The 13,385-nt window shown below is 43.4% G+C and overlaps 1 protein-coding gene and 1 long non-coding RNA gene across 5 annotated transcripts in view; one reads left to right on the top strand and one right to left on the bottom strand.

The window, feature by feature from the left end:
- LOC112834220 (uncharacterized) overlaps window positions 1–13,385 on the bottom strand; it is a 103,807-nt gene that overhangs the window by 53,231 nt on the left and 37,191 nt on the right. The window lies entirely within an intron of this gene.
- KBTBD12 (kelch repeat and BTB domain containing 12) overlaps window positions 5,365–13,385 on the top strand; it is a 73,787-nt gene continuing 65,766 nt past the window's right edge. For 2 of the 3 annotated variants that reach the window (XM_025885680.2, XM_073901735.1), the window contains exons 1-2: window positions 5,365–5,566; window positions 7,458–7,515. The gene's annotated coding sequence lies outside the window, so the exon portion shown is untranslated. Of the gene's footprint in view, window positions 5,567–7,457; window positions 7,516–10,998; window positions 11,234–13,385 lie in introns of all 3 variants that reach the window. The other variant, XM_073901734.1, reaches the window with a different exon arrangement.

The following is a 13,385-nucleotide window of genomic DNA, read 5'->3' as shown; positions in this document are numbered from 1 at the left end:
GCAGCCTTGAACACCTGTAGGCTGAAGGCTGGACTGTCTGAGCATGGTTTATCATCACTGAAGGGGGAAAGCAGGGCTGAGTAGCTGAGAACTCCCTTCCCCATGCTTCCCTGTGACAGATTCTGAAAGTGGAAGAGCCTCTGGAAGAAATATGGTCCATATCTCTGCCTCAAGATGGGATACGATCAATATTACCAGGAAGAAATGGCTTTCGGTCCCATTTTCAAGATCTTTGGGGAAAGGAGTTTCCAGTGAATATCACATGCCTCATTAGGGAAAATGACGTTGAGTTACTTTACAGTTTATCAAAGCCCTTTTACATATCCGTTCGCTCCCCTCGCCCATCCTCCTAATAACTTGGCCGTGAAGTAGATGCATCTTCACTTTGCCTTTATCCTCCAGGAGTCTGAGTTACACGAGTCTGTGAGGCCTTCAGGAGTGGTGCCAGGTTAGGATACCGGGTGTCCCATTCCCCAGCCCCACTTTCCTGTCACTTACCAGCCTTGCCTCTCGGTCATCCAAATCAGTGAACGTTCCCTGACCATCTATTCTCCGGAGGGGCTGAGGCAGCCACGTGAATGCACCACAGAGGTGAACAGGACAGGGCCCTTGGCCTCTGGGAGCTTTCGGGCTTGATGGGAAACTATGACAAGTGTGGACACATGCTACAAAACAAAGCTCTGTAGGGTGAACACCATGTGACAGCCACAGGCAACAATGCTCTGAGCCCTTCAGACCAAAACAGCCAATGAGGATATGAAAATGAAGGTGTTGCAATTGCTAGAACCCTCGCCCTTTCCACCCGCACAGACGCTGAGCCCGAAGCTGCAGGCACAAATACCCTACTCCTACACACACACACACACACACACCTCTGGCCCTGTCAGGTCGTGGTGGCCTCATTCCTCACAGCCCACAAACCTCGGCGGGGGAGGGGGGTGGCAACACGTATCCCAACCCTCCAACTATGAGAGCTGGAAAGTATAAAAACACTTTTTTCTTCAGGTTCCATTTCTCAGCCTCTCTCAAAGCCAGGGTGTGGAGAGGTGACCCGGCTTCTGTCAATCAGAGGCACCCACAGTTCACCTGGAGGTGGAGGAGAGTCAGGTCACCTGGAAGTGAATCAAGGTCCTCTGACAAGCTCTGTGAAGGGAGAGTATGAGGCAGTTGTAGAAGTTTCTGATGTCCATGCCCTCATGGGGCAGAGCAGCAGGCGACGGGGGCATTTCTTCTGTTGCCCTGGGACACACCGCCCCCAGTGCTCTAACATCCAAGCCTGCTTCCAGGGCATCCTACACTAGCCACACTGAATTCCACTACCCGCAACAAACGGTTCTGACCCACTTACTTGTTCACTCCCTAAGAATTATTGAGCACCGCCTTTGTGCCAGGCACTTTTCCAGGTGCTAAGGATCCAGCAGTGAACAAGAAAGACATACTCCCTGCCCCTCAGGGCGCTAACATTCAGGATGAGAAGAGAACCAGCTACAGACAAAAGACATAAATTAACAGTGTGATAACTTTGGTTCTTGTTTCGTCCCTCTCCCTTTCAAGGTGCTCCTTGTTGCTTGCTGAAACTCAAGTTGAAAGAAGAATCTCCAGGTTCCCTGAACCCTGTCCCACATAGGGTGACAAACCACTTCTGCGGATGCTCAATGCTTCTGCACCAGACTCTGTGGGTGTCAAGCCCTCCATTTCCACAGTCCACAAACTACAGTGTGGGTGAAATACTACTTTATTAGTGTCAACACGTTCTAGTTGAAGTTCTCATGCCACCAGGATAGCCAAACCTTCCCTTTCCTCAGGGTCACATCTAAGTTCTGGGGGGCAGGGGTGTCTAACCAACACTGGAGTCAGGCCAAGGGGTGTGCCTTTGCTTGCTCAATGTCTGTCATCTGTCTGCACGGACCCACAAGAAGTCCGTTGCCCCTAGGTCCTTGGTCTTGCCAGAAGCTTCACGTACCTGTCTGCACAGGCCTCTCTGGTTCGGTGGCTCTCTCTACCACTGGGACCCCAGGAGGATAGGCAAGCCTCTGGAATGGTTACCTGAAGCCCTCGCTGGCCAAGATGCTGTGGGGTTATTTTTTTTTTGGGTTCTGGCTGCCAAACCACCCCACACTTAGTCTGGCTGAACAGGGCATGGGTCTTCTTTTTTTTGCACATCAGAAATGCTTTTTTATTTTTATTTGAAATGGCATGGGTCTTCTTTATTCTCCTCCAGAGACCTTCCTGTTTCTCAGTTGGGGAAAGGGGTACTATGGGAAGAAGATCCATTACTGTAATTTAGGTTTCCTCCCAAATGTATTACAAATGCCAATAATTCATTTCTTTCTTGAAAGAACCGAGGCTTCTGGAATCAGAAGAGAGCGTTTCTTCCATTCCCCACCTGCCAGGTTTTCTGAGGTCCTGATTCCTACCCACCCCCACCCCTGAGGCAATGAATATGTACTTTACTTTTAGAGCACTTTACTTTAGAGCACTTTCAACTTTGAAACGGCATAGAGAGGCAAAGCATCATAAGGAAATATATGATGAAGGAAGGAGGGTGGGAAGAAACAGATAATATTTCAAAAATATCACTCCATAGACAAGAAGATAGAGCAGAAGAACTACAGCAGGAGAGTAAGAATGAAGACCACGAAAAGAAAGCTGCTACCACTGGTGTGTATCCATTTGTCACTCTGTGGCAGGCTGGTTTTTTTGGGGGGGGGGCGTGTTAAATTAAGTTTAAAATAATCAGGTTGGTTGTTCATTTTTTCATTTAGAAGCCTGGTTTTCCCTAATCAAGGAACTGCTCAAGCCAAGTGATAGAAAATAGTTCAAGATGGGAACCAGTGTCAGGAATAGTAGTTCAGCTGTGTGTACTTTTCCTTTAAAATGTGGCAATGTCATGGCACAGAAGTGGATATGTGGGGAGAAAAGTGACTTCTCTATTAAGGAAAAGCTGCTCAGAGGCAAATCACAATCGAAGGGAGTCAGGCACAGGGTAGATTAGCTTCAAGGCACCAGAAGGAAGAATAAATTAAACCAAAATGGCAAAATATACCCAAAGGAATATAGGAGAAGCAACTCAGCATTTTAAGAAAGTGAAGGCTAAAAATGAAGCAGTAAGTCACTTCTGAGTAAAGTACATATTCATATATAATCTATTCAAAAAGCATGTTCCCTAAAACAAGTTTTGGGTACATCAGTATATTTGATAATATTAATCCATCATTAATCATCTGGTGAATCATCCGAGAATCAGCTAAAGTCCCTGAGAGCCCAGCTTCCAACTTAGCCTCTCTACCCACAGAAAGCCCTAGCTCTTGACACCATATTTCACTTCCTCTAGAAACAAATGAACGAGGGGAAATAAAGTAGCCACATGGGAAATCAGTCTTCAGAGCAAATGGAGAAAGATTCATTAGCTTAGCACAATCATCTGGTAAACAAAACCAGAAGCAAGAATAGAATCAGGTGTAGAAGGACCTAAATGGGGCTCACAGATCAGGAGATGTTTGTGGGAAAGGGAGACAGGAATTTTATCAAACTCTAATATGTACATGTAAATATAAATGAATGCAAGGATTGACATGAGCTTCTAAAATGCTTTAAGGAATTTTATTTACCAACATGGGGAAATGTGTTTTGTTTTAAATATGCTATGTGTGTAAACGCATAGACGCATATGTGCACGCACACACACAATGGAATATCATTCAACTTTTTAAAAGGAATGAAATACGGATGCATACCACGACATGGATAAATCTTGAGGATTATGCTAACTAAAATAAGCCAGACATATATGGACAAATACTGTATGATTCTACTTATATGAGGCACCTGAAATAGGCAAATTCATAGAGACGGAAAGTGGAATAGAGGTCTCCAGGTGCTGGGAGGAGAGAGGAAGCAGGGGAGTAGGGGTGGTAATTGGGAGTTAATGGGTATAGAGTTGCTGTTTGGGAGACTGTTTTTCTTTCTGATGACGAAATTCTGGAAATGGTTAGTGGGGATGGCTGCACAACATTGTGAATGTATTCAATGCCACTGAATTATACACTTAAAAAGGGTTAAAATTTTGGGGCACCTGGATGTCTCAGTCGGTTAAGCGTCTGCCTTCGCCTCGGGTCATGATCCCAGGGTCCTGGAATCAAACCCCGTATCTGGCGCCCTGCTCAGCAGGGAGTCTGCTTCTCCCTCTCCCTCTGTCCCTGCTTGTGTTCCCTCTCTTGCTGTGTCTCTGTCAAATAAATAAATAAAATCTTTTAAAAAATGGTTAAAATTTTATGTATATGGTAAATGGTAAATTTTACGTATATTTAACCACACTTTAAATAAAGGAAAGAGGGAAGCAGAAAAATCAGTACCAAGTGCAATCTGGGAAAGACTCAGCTGTTTTCCAAAGGCTTTGAAGATGGAGGAAAGGGCCATGAGCTGCAGAGAGAATGAGTACAGTTAATAGAAGCTGGAAAGGCAAGGAAACAGATTCTCCCCTAGGGCCTCCAAAAAAAAAAAAAAAAGTGCAGCCCTGCAGACACTTTGCTTTTACCCCAGGGATACCAGTTTTGGACGTCTGCACTCCAGAATATAAGAAATAAATTTGCATAAGATAACAATTTTTTTTTACCACAAATTTGTTTTATTTTAAACCGGCTGACCTAATACTACTGCCTTATCCACCCACTAGATATTCTGTTACACTTCCCTCCAGGGAACATTCCTCTTCCCTGCACCACCCCAAACCTGGGCATAACTCATCAGTCTTTTCTCAGGCTTATAGGGGACCTCCCACTTGAGGCCGAAGGTCATGGGTCCGCTGATTTTTCCAGGCAGACTTGCCAGACGTAGCAAATAAAAGTACGGAACCCAAAAGAAGCAACAACAAGCACCCACATTCCATTAAATGTGAATTGACCATGCAGTATTTGGGACATATACTTAAAAACTGTTGGTTGTTTATCAGAAATTTATATTTAACTAGCATTTCATCTGGCAACCCTATTCCCTGGCCACATTCAGTGAGCCCACACATAGTGGGTTTTGGTCGTTTGCATTTTTTAAAAAAGATTAAGCGGATAGATGTGTCATTTATAGAAATCTGATTTCCAGATGCTCTTTAAAACTATGTCCTCGCCCACTGCGGGCAGATCTTCCGCCGCCCTGGCACGCGGGCCCGCGCGGGAAGACTAGCGCAGGCGCAGAGCGGCCCGCGGGCCCGCAGATTGCGGATTGCCTTCGCAGAGCCGCTTGGACGACTAGCGCAGGCGCAGAGCGGCCCGATCCCGGGCTCCCGGGGAGCGGAGGGCGAGCACCTGTCACTTCAGAGGAGCTGCCAGCGCCCTCCCGCCCCCTCCGCAGGGCGCGGGCCCTCGGTCCCCTGCGCTCCCAGCGCGGTCTATTTATATCGTCAGGCCTGCACAGGCCCATATTGGGCAGTGCCCGCTGGTCAAGCCCGCTAGCTGCCCCGCCCCGGCCAGACTGGCCCGATCCGCGCGGCCACAAGGCCAGGTCGCGGCGCCATCCCTGCGGCCTCTGCGGAGCCAGTGGGGCCGTGCCTCAAGCCGGGGGTCAGCAGCTTGTAAGTAACGGTGACAGAGGAAACGCGGGCCCCTGTAGAGGGCCTTGTCTTAGCTCTAGGGCCAGGCCAATGGAGAAAGGTCGAGGGCCGGAGTTGGGGGCAGCCTCCCGGCCCTTGGCACTTGTGGGACGCACTGCGCTTCCCTCCCGTCGTCATGGGGCCGGCTCCTACCTTCACAGCCCAGCCCAGCCAGCCGCTTCCTTCTCGAGACCAGTTTTGCTCAGCCAGGAGTCTCTTCCCTCTTTAATGTGGCAGTAGTCACCGTCCTAGCATTATCTACGTTAACGTTTGCCTCCCTCACTAGACTATAAGCTCCATAAAGGGAGGGACTCTTCTGTCTTTCCCTTCCTGGCTGTCTGCCTAGTACCTTGAATAGTGCCTGGCACTTTAAAAAGCTTCAATAAGCATCAAAAGTATCCCCAGGCAACTCTCTTAACTTTAAAGCCAGGAATATAATTACTCTGCATTTCCCCCCCACACACGTGATTCTTAAGAGGAACTAATGAGCTGCATAATGCATATTAAAGCACTTTGGAAAAGTATAAAGTGCTCTGAGAATGCAAAACAGTGTGAACTCCTCAAAGGAAAGCAAACAAAACTTGTCTTTTTTAGCTTTATCACTTACAGGCCTGGCCGTTATTAAACACCTAGAGTATGGGATGGATTATTGCTATTAAGTGAATCAGGTGTTTTTCCATACTAGTGGGAGACTCAAAGTGCATTTAAGGTAGACATTTCCTACCAGTGCCTGTGCAAGTTTGTGATACTGAAGCAAAATAAGGTGTGGGGATGGAATGGTGAAAACCAGAGGTCACAAAGAAGTGGCTGGAGGGTAACTAAAAGGGTGGGGGGAGAAAAGCAACAGCGTGAGAATTATAAATGAGGACTGACACTCAGGATAATGGGGGCTGGGGAAAGTAGATAAGATATGCCATCTGAGAGGTGGCAACTGTCTACTCAGGTGGAATACACTGTTGTCACCATGGGAATGAAGGCTCCAATGTTGCCAAACCTTCCATTTTTTTCAGTAGATGTTACAGTGTTACAGTTGCACGTTAACAACTACTTTGCAAAAAAAAAAGTGTGAGCAGCCAATTTGTGATCTCTGGCTTCAGTTCTCTAAAAATTGGGGCCGAATCCCTGAGAGCACGTGGTAACTGGGAATTAATTTTGAAAGTAGAAGTGAAGTGAGAAGTGGGTGTCTCAGTGCATCAGGGAAATCAAGTTAAGGATTCTGGGTGATTTGCTTGACTCGGACAAAACATGAGCAACTTAAAGAATCAAGCACAACTTTTAAATGTAGAAAAGAATCTTCAAGATAATGGTTTATTAACATGCATAAAACAAGAAGAAAAAAGGTTATCATGAAATTGTAATTTAGGACAAAGCAAAACATTTAGTTGCACAGACCTTATTGAGCAGCCCTAATGTAGCAGACATCATCACAGACAGATGTTAAGAGTATGGAAATGACTAAAACATGAGCCCCCTACCCTCAATGTGCTCATTATTGAAAGGGGAGGCAGGCAGATGCAACTATGTTCAAGGTACAGGCAAGGAAAAGCAGAGAAGGCTTTACAGGGGAAGTGATGTCTAGCTGAATTTGGGAGAACCACTTGTATTTCTTCAGGTGGAAGGGGGAGAAGGATATTCCCGACAGAGCACCATGTGTAAAGGTAACACGCATTAGAATTGTTAGTGGTTCGGTACTACTAAAAGACTGAAGTATAAGGAAGGAAAGCCAGGAGATGAGGTAGGAAAGGTGGGGGGATGCCAGACTGTGAAGGGCCTGGTAATGTTTGAATGAGGGGTGGTGCTGGTGACAATAGGCTCAGGATACATTTTTTTATCTTTATTATTGGAGTATATGTGACATATAATGTCGTATCAGTTTCAGGTGTACAACACAGTAATTGGACAATTTCAGACATTGTGCAGTGCTCACTACGGTAAGTGCAGTTCTTCAATTGTATCCCCTCCTTCCATACTTCCTCAAGGCAACCCTAATTTGATGTTTTTTATAATTACCCTTCATTTCTTTATATTCCACCAGAGTTGTATGTATCCTTAAAGAATATATAATTTTTTAAACTTTTTTTAAGATTTTATTTTATTTGGCAGAGAGAGAAAGCACATTTATTTATTTTGTCAGAATATATTGTCTATATTTACTCTATTAGAACATAATTATTTTGCATATTTTATTTTTTTTTAAAGATTTTTTATTTATTTGACAGAGAGAGAGACAGCGAGAGAGGGAACACAAGCAGGGGGAGGGGGAGAGGGAGAAGCAGGCTTCTTGCAGAGCAGGGAGCCCCATGCGGGGTTTGATCCCAGGGCCCTGGGATCATGACCTGAGCTGAAGGCAGACGCTTAATGACTAAGCCACGCAGGTGTCCCTAGAGATCTCACTTTAATACTACATTAAAGCAATCAGCTTTCCAGTAGAGAATCTACTGGAAAGCAGGGAGCCCGATGCGGGGCTGGATCCCAGGACCCTGGGACCATGACCTGAGCCGAAGGCAGATGCTTAACCGTCTGCGCCACTCAGGCGTCCCAATTTTGCATATTTTAAACATGAGATCAATGGTTTGTAGCATCTATTCTTCTGCAGTCTTTTGCACAGATTATGATGTTTGTGAAATTCATGTTGATACATGTAGCTCTAGTTCATTTTTTGTTTATGCTGTGCAGTATTCTCTTGAGTGAATATCCTCCAGTTTATCTGTTCTCATGTTAATCAATATTTAGGTCATTTCCACATTTTGCTATTTCAAACAGTGCTACTATGAATTTAAACTAGTTTTGACTTCAGCAAAACATGGAAGCAAGCTCATGTATCATTCGTTATGTAGAAAAAGTAGCAACTTCAAAGAATAATATCAAACATTATAAAAGTAAATCCTTGGCAGCTTAAATTAACATTTTTATGCCACATTAGAATTTGTAGCAGTCCATCTCTCAAAACTAAATATACTGGACATGGGTATAACTGCATTTTGGATTTGCAGAGTAATTAGGCTTTATTCTTGTGATTTGTATTTATCTTTGCTACTTATTTTTTCTCTATTATTATGGATACTATTAATATGAATGCACCAGTTCAGTCTTCTATAAATTGGAGCAGAGAATAACTTCCCATTGATATCATGAGAACATTTATACAATTTTGTTTTGCTGATGAGAGGAGAATGCCCTCTCTGCCCTCATTATAAGAAAAAGTTGCTGTCAGCTCTCTTTTATTTATGAGCTGTCTGTACCCACAAGCAGTTTGTATCTGGACCCAAACATTGTTATTATTAGAAAATTATTTATACAGGTATATCCTGCTTCAGCTGTACCAAGCAGATTTTACCAGGCAAATGATGTATTGTACACGCACGGCCTTATTTAATTCTCCCAACTATTCTTAAATAATTCTCAAAGCTAATCTCAAGTGAGGATACTGAACGAGGCTAAGAAACTTGCTCATGTTACTAGATAGTAGAGCAAGGATTCAAACCCAGGCCTCGGCAATCCAGCCAAAGCCCGTGTTTCTAGCCTCTGAGCTGCATTCTGCTACACTGTAAAATAACAATAATTTCCATTTATGGAGCACTTGGATGCCAAGAACTGACCTAACTACTTTTATATACATCCTCCCCATTTTACAGATGAACAAACCAAGGTTTAGAAAGGTTAAGTCATTTTAGGATTATAGCAAGTAAGTGGCTAAACTGAGATTCAAACCCAGGACTCTCTCAAAGCCCCCATCTGCAATGCTAGTATCTTCTCTGCACCTTACAGGAACAGGACACATTGCTGAGAATGTCTTTGAAGTGTGTTAGAATGTCTTTTAACTGCCTGGATATTTTTCAGGATTTCCATCAGTAGATTCATTTGGTCCATAAATCCATAGAAATTTCGAGTAGCTTTCAGGGGGTGTATAAAAGGCAAGTAAAAGAAGGGAATACTTAATAAATATATACGCCCCTGGGTGGCTCAGTTGGTTAAGCAACTGCCTTCAGCTCAGGTCATGATCCTGGAGTCCTGGGATCGAGTCCCGCGTCGGGCTCCCTACTCAGCAGGGAGTCTGCTTCTCCCTCTGACCCTCTTCCCTCTCATGCTCTCTATCTCTCATTCTCTCTCTCTCTCTCTCAAATAAATAAATAAAATCTTTAAAAAAATAAAATAAAATAAAAATAAAAAATTTATAAATGCTTCTTCAGATTGTTGGGAACGATTATTTCTGTTTTAAAAGTGTTTGTTGTTGTTGTTAAAGCCAATATCTGGGGCAGACAGGCTGCATCCAAATTTATTCAAGAAATTGATTTATATTTGGGAATCTTGGGGACCACCAGATGATCTTTTTGAATCAAAACTCTTCAACTGGGCTTAAGCAGAGAAGTGGAGGTTGGGCACCCAGATGAGATATTGTCCTCCTCAGGATCTAGAAAGTGGATTTATTTATAGTAGAGCAAGAGTTGTTGACCTGCGGCCTGTTTTTGTATAGCCCACAAGCTAAGAATGGATTTTATCATTCTAAATAGCTTTTAAAAATCAAAAGAATACTGTTTCATGACACATGAAAATATATGAAATTCAAGTTTCAATAGCCCTAAAACAGTTCATTGGCACACAGCCATGCTCATTTGTTTATGTATTGTTTATGCCTGGTTTTGCATTACAACAGCAGAGTTGAGTTGTTAGGACAGAGACCCTAGAGCCTACAGAGCCTGAAATATTTACTCTCCGGCCCTCCTTTGTCCACACTTGCACGAGAGTGAATGTTTAAGAGTATAGACTTTGGAGTCAGATAGAACTGTATTCAAAACTCAGTTCCTGCACCTGTAAAATGTTGTGGCCATTTAATGAGAAGAGGTAAACTTAGAAGAGTGACTTAGTGTATATTGCCTTCAAGAAGAAATGAAGGGGTGCCTGGGTGGCTCAGCTGGTTAAGCATCTGACTCTTGGTTTCAGCTCAGGTCATGATCTCGGGATTGTGAGATCGAGCCCCGTATTAGCTCTGCGCTCAGTGCAGAGTCTGCCTGAGATTCTTTCCCCCTCCTCTTCCCTCCCTCTCTGCTCTTCCCCGTCTCTCTCTTTCTCTCGCTCTCAAATAAATAAATAAAATCTTTAAAAAAAATGAAGATAACTAGAAGCTTCTATGGTTCTTTTACTTGACAGCATACTAATAGAAAACATAAGAATATAACAAAAGTGGAATTTTACAAAATATATATTAATGTAATTACCTTAGGCAACCTTTTCTCAACCTTTTTGCATATGTCACTTATACCAGTAAGGACTCTTGAGTGTCAGTTACAGCAATCCCAATTCAAACTAGCTTAAACAATAAAGGAAATAGTTTGTCACTGAAGCCTGAAAAATACAGATATAAAGCATGTTTCAAACCCATTACTCTGGATTCTCTGCCTTCTTCCCTGTATTAGCTGTGTCCTCATGCTGACTTATGGGGACATGGCTGTAGCAGTTCCAGACCTCTCATCTGCAGAACACATGGATGCCGCCAGCCACTAACCAGAAACCTGAGCTTCACTCTGATTAAGCCCATCTCTGGTCTCACACCCGTCCCTGAACCAGTCACAGTGGTCCTACACCATCCACTCCAACAGAAGGCAGGTTGGATTCTGGGGGAAACCCAACATTATCCACAGTGTTTATAAGGTACTACTATATTTATAAAGAAAAGGAACACATACTTCTCTTTCAAACTAATGCTGCTTGTGTTTTTATTAAGATAGCCTTATGCCACAAAGTTCAACAAGGGTGGTTTGGTTCCTGCATTAAAGATACAAAATCCTGAGGTGCCTGGGTGGCTCAGTCGGTTAAGTGTCTGCCTTTGGCTCAGGTCATGACCCTAGGGTCCTGGGATTGAGCCCTGCATCGGGCTCCCTGCTCCGCGGGAAGCCTGCTTCTCCCTCTCCCTCTGCCCCTCCCCCCGCTGGTGCGTGCGCGCTCTCTCTCTCTCTCTCTCAAATAAATATATCTTTAAAATATATATATATATATATATATATATATATACACACACACACACACACACACATACACACACAAAATCCTAGAGTTACAGCCACAACATCTGAGCCCCCAGCATCTCATTTCTTCCTAGCAGCAACAAGGTCAACACTCTGGGAACTTGAGGCACTTTCTGAACGGCCTGCCTCGTACTCGATCTAGTGATCCTATCTGGAAACTGCTCTTGGCTTTCTAGCACTGGTATCGATATCATCTAAGTGATTCTTAGGTATCAGTACAAATGGAATAGGAGAAACTTGTTCGTATTTATCTCCTTATAAGGAAACTTTTCTGGTTTTCAGCTCAAAGTAACAGCTGCCATCTTTAAAGTTGACTGATGTGTTTGTGTACAAAGAGGCCCACATAATATGATTTGGGCTACTCATAATGTGTTGTAGGAGAGCTCAGAAATATAATGACCTCTTAATTACCCATAACTGGATTCTCTTTGTAAAAATCTAAAACAAAGTTTCACTTTTAATCTGCAGGACCTCACAAAGAAAGTTTTAAGCTTTTATTGAAATAAAGCTGAGGCATTACTGCTGGAAAATCTGGCAAGAAGGGTTTTTATTCCTATTTCAAGTATACAGATTCTTGGATCGGCTAGTTGTTATCATTCCACACACTCCAGCACAGTGATTTTTTAGGTCTTATAGTTGCCATCATATACTTAAACATTCCTGTCGTGCTTAACACTTGTTTCCTGAAATGAACTTTAATTCAACACTGAAAAAAGTGCCATTTCTCATTGAGACACAGTGAGAATTGAGATGGAGAAATCTTGCTGCGATTTCTAATCTTGATAGGATTACAGAAATGTAGAACCTTTGCAGCTGACAAATTATGCTTTCATATGCTCTCTTAACTCCTAGGACTGACTTTTTTACCATGGCTCATTCTTACCTAGAAAGTGGATTTATTTATAACTGCAGAGCAAGGACTGACTTTTTTACCATGGTTCATTCCTACCGCGTACAACTTCTAGCCAAGTAAGAACTAGACAGGGTGATAGGCCCCAGAGATGTGCTCCTCATTGTGAAGGTTGCTGACTCTAGGAATTCCTTCTTTAAATCCAAACAGCTAATTAGCTTCCTTGAAACACCCTGTTTCCATTCCCCTGGGCAAGGTGAAGACAGACAACTAGCTGAAAGAGACTTCTGATTAGACCAGGGCTTTTTAAGGGGAGAAGTGAGTCCATTTCCACTACTGTGAAGTAAGGAATGAAGAGAAGCTGAGCAAGGAGTGGGGATAGAGAAACGGGATGGTTTTTGTGCACATTCTAGGTTGAGGATGATTTAGCTGTAAGTTTCAAGTCTTGTGAATTCTCAGATCAGCAGACGTTTGGCTGTGCTTTCCAAAGCACTGTTTTGAATTATTTGCCCCATAGGAAAAGTCTGGGCAGAATTTTAATAGACTTTTTTTTTTTTTCCTCAGCCATCCTGTGTGGTTCTGGGGCCATTATAACATTTGAGTGCAGTTTTTTGTTTTTGTTTTTTTTTTGGCAGGGACACATGACATTTTCAGAGATGCACGTCCTCAGAGGGCAGGTTACCTAATGCCCCTGCCCCCTTGGCCTGCAGGCAGCTGTGTTTGGTAACTGCAAATGGAGTTGCAAAACGGGCTATCTTATCACTTCTCTCTCCATTCATCTTGGGAGGGAGGACTTTCCAGCTCTCCTAGAAAAAAAAAATCTCTGCTGCTGCTTAGGTTAATGTTAGAAGTTGATAATTTACTGTTTACGCAATCACTGACATTATTTCTAGGTACAAAAGTGGTTGTCTTAAACTACTGCATTTGG

The sequence above is a fragment of the Callorhinus ursinus genome, unplaced genomic scaffold, assembly GCF_003265705.2.
Source record: "Callorhinus ursinus isolate GAN/ISIS: 27379988/994484 unplaced genomic scaffold, GSC_fseal_2.0 scaffold15, whole genome shotgun sequence".
Lineage (NCBI taxonomy): Eukaryota > Metazoa > Chordata > Mammalia > Carnivora > Otariidae > Callorhinus > Callorhinus ursinus.
Note: the sequence above shows the minus strand (reverse complement) of the source record. Positions and strands in the feature narration are given on the sequence as shown.